This window comes from Nesoenas mayeri (assembly GCF_963082525.1).
Source record: "Nesoenas mayeri genome assembly, chromosome: 3".
Taxonomy (NCBI): domain Eukaryota; kingdom Metazoa; phylum Chordata; class Aves; order Columbiformes; family Columbidae; genus Nesoenas; species Nesoenas mayeri.
In genome coordinates, this window is record NC_137544.1 from 69,484,902 (window position 1) to 69,494,139 (window position 9,238).

Here is a 9,238-nt window from a genome sequence, read left to right on the forward strand (position 1 = left end):
GATCGGCTGTTCGGGACTGGAGGCACTTTCTTTTCCAGGACTGGCTGCTTGGCACAATCGGAGTTCGTAAGCAATTGCATTGAGTATGACTTATTTAATGTAATATATTATTATTATGTCTTAAACTGTTCTTAACCCATGAGTTTTCTCCCTTCCCATTTGGTTCTCTCACCTATCCCACTTGAGGGGGTGATGAGGGGTAGTGACAAAGTGGTTTTACTTGCGGGCTGGGGTTAATCCACCATAGACTTTTTTACAATATTAAAAAATGGAATACAAAAAAATAGATTGTAACATATGCTTTTAATTTAAGATTTGAGGGGTTTTTTTTGTCCCCCTAAGGTGTGTTTTCAAGCATATAGCGAAAGAACTAGCTTCAAGCTTCTTGTGACTTAAATGGAAAGAATTCTGCTATCAAGATGAAAATTGGGTTGCATTAGTATTTTCACATTAATATCTCAACAAAGTGATAGGCCACAGAATAAAACTCATCTGATTATGTGACTGGTTAGGAAATGAAAAATCAAGGACCTGGCCTGAATATATGTTGGACTTTTGTTCAGAAGTGTTAATGCTTGATTTTTACATATTGTGTAATCTAATATTGTGTCCGCTTTAGTATTTTAGTGTTTCATGTGTAATTTTGGAGGCCTTTGCAGGAAACAGGAAATAACATGCTGCTTAATAAGATTTGGACCTTGGTTAAGGTAAAATATGACCGTTATGAACTGCGGCAGCTGTTCATGAGCATCAGGTGGCTGTGGAGTTTGATGTCATTGTGTGTTTCAAGAGTTAAGAGATGAGTGGATGCCTTGTTGCCCAAGTGAGGTGGCTTTACTGCTAAGCAAGAAGAGTTTTATATGGCATCTTGCTGTGCATGTGGTTTTTGATATGCAGACAAGTAGGGTGTTCCTGATTTAATAGTGCAATAATAAATTAGATGAACAACTTAGTGTTACTTATGGTTAGTTACTGAGAACACCACACAAAGTGTTGTGTATTCTTTGTCAGTTGTGGTGACCTGACAGAGTTTAGGGAAAAGTTAACAAGTGGCCAACTGGAGCATGCTGTGCTACTTTGAATCTCAAGCAAGTACCTGATAAGTATGTGGAGATTGTAATATAATGTTTTTCTTCAATGGTCGATGCAGCTTATCAGGTTAGAGTGACTACTTGCATCTGTGGAGGTAAAATTCTAAAGTTGTGCTCAAGCTGAATCTCATGTGAGGAGGGACTGAAGAAAGTCTGGAGAACACTACCAGCTGCAGATAATTATCTGGGGACTTGCCCATGATAAGGGAGTTACCAGCTTTCAGGCACATGTGACTGCATAGCTTATAATTGCAAGCTACTGCAGTATAATGAGTTATCCATTAATCAGCTGGGACATTACCATAGTGTTAATATAGCAGATGCATTATGCTTTGCAGCTGGGGCAGATTGAGAGATTTATCTGGTCATTGACCACAACCCAGCTAGTAACATCACTTCACAAATTATTTGATTGACAATTTGCCATGGCATATGCCAGGAGCTAAAATCTAGCCTGTACTGTCAGTGATCCCATCATTGCCAAATGCACTCTCCCAGCAGATTTACTGCCACTTCTGTTTCCCTCTGTGGCATTAAATGCTAGTCTATTGTTTTTTCACATCAGTGTAAGTGGAATTAACAACAGAAGTAATGATTTTTTTCAAAACACTGTTTAATGCCAATATTAGAGACCTTTTAAGTTGCTGTTAGACTTTAAGGGGATGTTCTGACAAACACATCCATAATGCAGCTTGGATGAGGGGGAAAAAAAAAAATCACTTTTTATTTATTGCTCTCTGTGGATCACATAGCTGTAACCACATTGAAGTGACATGCTAAAGCTGTGACTACAGTAATTCTGTGAAATTCATGCAGAGTTCATTTTATGCTTAGTTGGATTTATATGTCAAAAAAGCTGATTTCTCTTTCCTTGAATTTATGTGGGTAGCAATGTTTGAACAAAGTCATGCTACAGCAAAATGAGTATTAACACATACAGAATAATAAACATAATACAAAACCACTCATTTTGTAGCAGTATGGACAGAAACCTTAACAGAACTTGTTTACTTAGAAGAGACCGCTAGCAACTTGTTTATCTGACTTTGAAGCACTTCACTGCAAAGTGATGCCAGCTGGCGTTATGTAAATACAACTTTTAACAGATTTTTGTATATTTTTTGTTTCAGTAGAACAGTCTTAAATTTGTGAGATACAGGGGTAAATATGCTGTACATATTCATGTTCTGGCATATGATAACATTTATTACTAAATTTACAGGAAAGAGGTGTTTTTGAGGAAGTGAGTGGATTCAGTTGACTTCATGCAATTTTCAAACTGTTCTAATCCAGGTCCTACTGGTTGCTGCTTAAAACATGCCTCAATTCTAGAGCAAAGTACAAGTTCTCCATGTCTGAAATAAACTGTTCTAGGTGATATTGTGCAATCCATCCATCACTCTTGTCAGCTGCCAGGTAACAGTTCAGTAGCTTTCCCTTTTATAGTTGTCTGGTTGATGACATGTTCCTAAATAAACACTGGTTATATTTGCAAGCATTTCTAAAAGGTAAAGTAGAATTGCAGTGTTCAAAAAATTTATATAATATCCAAATCAGTAGCTGAAGTTTAATTAGCCCCTTTAAATTTTGAGCTGATTGTATGTGAACCTTAATGAAATCCACAGAGTTTTGCAAAAAGCATGGCTGAGAGCAGTGGGAGCAGAATGATTAGTTCTCTTGAAGTCTACATGGTCCAGACAGTGAACATTTTTTTTTTCACTATTCCCTTTTTCTTAATTTCTGTTATTATCCTTTCATTGTTCTAAAAATAACATCCCCCTGGCTGTCTACAGTGAAACTCCTATTTTGCAGTCATACTAGCCTAAATTACATATGAAAAAGACCATTATTTAATAGCTTAATAAATAGCAATTAGTTTTATTTTCATAAAGTCTTAAGTTGAAACTTGCACCAATGTTAAATACCCAAATGTATGGTTTAAAAGCATAGAAAATGAAAGGTTTCTTTCCAGATGAAATTAATCCTTTATGTGCTGTTAAAAATCAATAGAGGTTACTAGTTTATCTGTTATCTCTAAAAGTCTTAGCTTTAGGCTTACAAATTGCAACACTTTGCTAGAGTCACTTTGAATCTTGTACTAGTAAGTAAAAGCACCAACCTTTTTAGTTCACATTTTTTAAATATGAAGAAACACCTACCTCCTAAGGTTTAGTCTTTAAAAATGTCAGAAGACCTCATTTGATAAGACAGATTGGTTTAATTTTCCATACAAAGACATGGAGACCAGAAAGATATGAGTACTGATTTGTGCTCTCTCCTTAAAATATTAAAAGGAAAAGCATTAGAAGATAAATCTAATTTAGTTGTTCCAACAGAATACACCATATTGGCTCAGTTACTTTGGCAGGCAAACAATGGTGGACTCAGCTTTTGCAGTATTAAGTCTAAAAAGACATAAGTCTTGTGCTTGTTCAGTATAGGATCTTTCTGGAATAAAATAATATTCAAGTTCTTCTTCAGGTGGTTGTTGTGTATCTATGTGGATAGGTCTGCGATTGCCATCTCACCTGTGGCACTTTGCTTTGAGTATGCTGTAGCATGGATTATTCAGCTGGTCACATGTGGAGACAGGTTTGGTTTTTAATATACATATATATATTTTTTTTTTTTTTTTTTTAATGGTATTGATGTAGATAACTTTGCCAGACTGTTCACCTCCATCCCACAGTAGCATGGCAGATACAAATGAGTATCTGTAGATAGTTTTGAAGGGAACATGTAGATCAGCATTCAAATATTAAATGTCCCTTTTGTGTGCATAATCACTTCTTAGAAATACAGTTAAAGAAAACCTATTATTTTAGCTTGTTTATTATTATATATTATATATATATTTATTTATTATTATATATTGATAGAATTATATATTGATAGAATCTATGCAGTTTGGAAGAAATGGATGTATAGCTGAAAATGAGGTAATTCAGAACGCAAAGGTAAAATAAGTACCCTGTTATACTTGGAATGCACAGTTAGCACCTCACTTAATATACTGTCGTTGCTGGTGAGGGGCAATGGTGGAACAGCACTGGTCATCTTCACTAGGTCAGGACTGATACTTTCAGAAGTTCTAATTATGGAAGCAATAGTCTAAGTTATCACATTGGTTCTTTTCCAAATGAAAGATATAGTTTATTTTGTGTGCTGTTTAATGCAATCAGGGTAGTGAATAGTTACAAGATGAGTACTATTGATCATAACGTAAAAAAACCCACTTTATTTGCATATTCATACTTACAGTAGAATTGTAAATACAGTGGTTACTTGTTGCTTTCAGTTTAAGTCATTTGACACGTGGATGCTTACACAGGAAATCTAGTAACTGCTCATCATGTGCTTCACTGTGCTGTCCCTGTCAATCCAGACTGGCCATCACACCAGCCTAAAAGCTTTATTCTCCTTCCCTTTTTCTCCTCAAAATTGTTTTAACCACTGGGATAGCTGTAGTTAGTAACAAATTAAAAATACTCATAAAAGTATGCAGTGTGAAAACTTTCTTTAAACAAGTTCTTGAGAACTTAGAAGACAATATTCTACTATATGGGTTTATTAAATAATTACATACCACAAAGAATGGCTGGTTGGCTGGCAGGAACTCAAGAGAGGGCTTGAAGTTTGCATGGGCCTAGTTCCATGCAAACTAATTCCAACAACTCATATATAAACATACTTTTTTAAAGCTCCATGTTATTCTCTTATGAGTAGGAACTGAAAAGTCAGACGTTAAGTCAGGATTTATTCTGTAAGTTTCCCAGGCAACGAATCTGCTGTCAAGAAAAAAGTAATTCTGATAATCTAAGAAAACAGTTACACTTACCTGGAATTTGAGGTGATGGTGGCATACTCAGGCACTATTAAATTTTGGTGAAATTAGTGCCTGTTACTAATTTATGAATCTATGAACTTCTCAATTTAGATTTTTATCTCAGACTAGGAAAGACTTCTGGCAACAAATTTTGTCTAGCAGTAAGCCTTCTATAATCTTAGTTTGAGAACATTGTGCCTATGTAAGTATGAAGATGACTTAATGTATATAAGTAAAGCAAGGAGGACTCTGAGTAGGACAATTAGACCTAGGTGCTATTTTTCAGTAAATTTAAAACCACTTGGAGGTGGAAGAAATCATAAGTTTCAGACAGCTATTTTATTTCCATGATGTAAGGAGCAAAAAGTAAGTACTGAGAAAGATAATGTCATTTGAAAATGGAGGCGTGCTCATAACTGTTCAAGAAAACGTAATGTGTAATAAAAGCGTAACTCTACAAAGAGACTATTCATGTGCCTATACTGAAGTATACATTCTTGTACTTCAAAAGCTATTGTAATACTGTTTGTTAACATGACTGATCCATTTTCAGGCTCATCTCCAAACTGTTATTCCTTCAAAACAGGTGAAGAAAAAAAACAAGAAGTGGTCATCTGGTGACTTAGGGGCCAGGCAGAGCTCTTGAGCAGCCAGCTGTGGCTTCTACGTTGGAATTACCTTGAGGGCCTGGCTGTGCCAATGGGGGAGGCATCTGTGGGAGAACTCGGGCTCAAGTGGAAACAGCTCACTATGGTACACAGCAACATACACACACCAAATTAAGTAGTAGAAGTCCCCTGTCTATGATCTAGTCTCCAAAGTATGTCGCACACATCCTTTGGCTTGTGGCTGCGAGCTGTTGCCATGACCTGTGGAAGGTTGCTAAGTTGCAGGCTGTTTACACACTGATTCTAGACTGCAATTCATATTTTCAAGGGTTTCTTTATGTCTGGATGAAAAGAGTGTTTGCTCCTCAGCAAGGATTATTTGTGTGTCAGGTAAGTGAACTGAGTGAAGCTTGCCAAATCAGCTGAAATAAGGTTTATTTAAAAGAGAGACAAGAAATGTACAGTTGAAAAATTGTATATACATGATACCAAGAAGATGAGGAGGCGGCAGCAACGTATTGGATTGATCCACTAGTACAGCAACATCTTCCTATAAGGAAAGAAGATAATGAGTAGAGATACTCAGCACACTATTATCCTCTTGAGAATTAAATCTACTTCTGGATTGGAGCTGGCTGATGATACAACCTTTTAATACTTTTAGTGTGTGGTGGGACTGTCAGGCAGGAAACAGGGTGGTTTCTGGAATTGTTTCTTTCTGCTGCCATGTTACTTAGACCTTAAAGATAATTTGTTGCCCTAAAGATAATTTCTGATTTTTTTTTTTTTTTTTAAATCCAGTTTCAGCCTAAGAAAAAGGCTCTAAGTTGTTATATTTTTATATATTTGGAGAAGGAAATTGATTGCTAAGATCAGTCACCAATAAGTTGGATTTCTTGTATTATGAGGAGCATATAATAACCACTGAGAATTGTATATTTAAATGAATAACAATATCTCTACATTTCATCCTCTGTTATATGGGTCATGATTTGGGGAATAGCATCCCTCAGACTGTGTTTGCTTTTTTTAAAATAGTAAAGGGGAAAAAAAAAGCAATAAACCAGTTCTATTTCTAACTTCCTTAAAATTTAGTCAGAAGACTTTTCTGCAAGACTTCAATTTTTTTAATGCTGTACATTAAGTTCCACCCAGTTTTGGAGCTAGAAGTGTATTGCTCAAGAGCATCTTGAGAATAAACTTTTTGTGTTTACCTAACTTTCCCATTGTTCCCTCACCTTTTACACAACAGCAACTGGATTTTTAATGTTCCTGAATTCAAGATCAATAATTTAGTGAAAATAGTAAATTACGCAGAACTTAAAATATTTGATGCTATGATCTTAAAACCGAGCCAAATATTTTTCCCTCTTAACACTGTGTGACTTTCTGAAATATTGTTCATATATAAAACACTTGCAAGAAAAGGTCTGCATAATGAAAACTAAATGGTAACTTTTTCTTAAAATGATCACAGGAGTATACTGATTGATAGAAAGTTTCTGTACTTTAATTTGTTGGCAGTTCTCAGAACACTGGACTGTGGTCAGTTACAGATGGTGTATTAGACTGGAGCACAGTTAATAGGGTCTGTGTGCCTCAGCTTTTCAAAGTGGGAGGATTATGTATGTCTCCACAGAAAAAAAAAAAGGCACATTCTTCTAATTAAAAATTCATCAGTCATATTGCACACAATTTTGGGTCAGATTCCACTCTCCTAACTAATAGAATGAAGTTTTGGTATTGCTTACAGTCGTGTTTGGTTTTACACTGTGCCTTGTTTGAAAGGGCTGAAACACTTTTTTTTTTTCCCCCTCAAGGTAGGTATTTTAATGAGAAACTTGACATACCATTGCTGGTAAAAGACTGGTTTCAAACAATGTACCTTATAATAAGTTGGCATTGTAACAATTTACTGTTACTGCTTTTGACTCAAGAAGCTCAAGGTACTTTGCAATCAGCAAATCTCTACTCTTCTAGAGTTTACACAAGCCCTCTTAATTAAATCCTTGGCGATGTTGCTGTTAAGTCTATCAGAACTCCTAGTTTGCCTGGGGACATAGGACTCTGGTGCAGATGCTCCACAGATAAGTGAGGCTGGCCTGGAGTGTCCCTCCAAGAACTGTGTGGGTTGCTTTACTTGAAGCCGAGCAGCAGCTGTGTGCTGGGCGGATCTGCGATAGGTGTTGGTAGCTGGGCACTGATGGGGCTGATCCAGCACACTGAAAGGGGCCTCTGCTGAAATATGTTGGGACTTTTTCCAGCTCCCAAGACAACTGAGGCTGGAGAGGATGCAGAGATGGCTTTATATGTATTAGGATTAATAGGATTTTGCAAAAACAAACCTAACAGAACAGTGATTCCTATGTGTGTCCTTGTAATATTTACTGTAATGTTATTGCATATTTATGCTGCCTAGTTACTTCTAAAAATATATATATTTTTTTTTAAGTTAGGGATATATGCTACACAAAACACCATGCAAAAGTGAAAATAATCTCCTGTTGTGTCCTATCTATTATTACAATTCACCAACACAAATCCTAAAATGGTCAGTCATGACAGAACTTCTGTTGGTTAGCACTAAGCAGTTCATGCAGTTATCACTGCTCTGATGGAGCACCTAGAAGTAAAAAATGAGAATACTGGTGCTTATCTGGTTCTTAAACTGCTTAGCCTTCTTACAGTTTTCAGACTATAAAGGTAAAATCTCAGGTTTTTCTTAGCTGCTGTACTGTCAAATTAGAACAAACAGTGAAAGTGTTAATTCATGCCTCTGTCAGAATTATCACAAGAAGGACAGTGGGACTTCAATCAGAAGGGCTGGATCCATGGATCACCGGTTAGTTCAGATTATTAATCAACATAATCAACTTAAAACTGATCTTAATTTTTTGGTGGGTTTTGTGTTTGTCACTTTCATATTGAAGAAGCATAGGCAACTAACATTTTACTCAAATTACTAATACATTTAAATCAGCTTACCACATAATATAAAAGTTTTCCCTTTTACAAGCAAGACTGTACAGTGTGCTGCCTTTCTCTTTTCTATAATTAGCACAAACATTTCAAAATTGCAATAGCACTTTATCCACATCTTTACAAGAAAGAAAATGACCTAAAAAGGGAAGAAAGTCTAGTCTAGGAAGGAGCAGAGCTAATCTAAACATCACCTACAACTTGCAGTTAGGGACACCCCCCCCGCCCTGCCTTCTCCAACCAGATCCTTTCAGTGTTTGTGCTTTGTTTTTGTTTTTCAGCCTCTGTCTTCACTACAGATTTCCCTACTTGGTAATATTATCATTTGAGAGCACTGTACAGCAGCAGCAGATAAAGCTGTGCCAAGCAGCAAACTGGACCATAGTGTAAAAGTCTGCAATCAGTAAAGAACTACCCCAATGTGGAACTAAGTTATCCGTCAGTTTAGTAGTGTTCACATTTTTCAGATAGCTCTGTGCTATTTCTATACCTAGCAGACACTTTTCAAATACGAAAACGGTGAAGAAAAAGAGGACTTTCCACTTTGAAAGTTGAAATTTGGACTGCTGTATACTGTCAAACTTCTTCATTAGTGTCTTTGTTATAATTTCAGCCAGTAATGTTTTGTCCAAGTTTCCTGAATGTAATAAATGGTTCAAAACTCTGAGATCACAAAAATACCAGAACAATTTTATGCCAGGAAGAGACAGTATAAGAAATTAGAGAGACTTCTG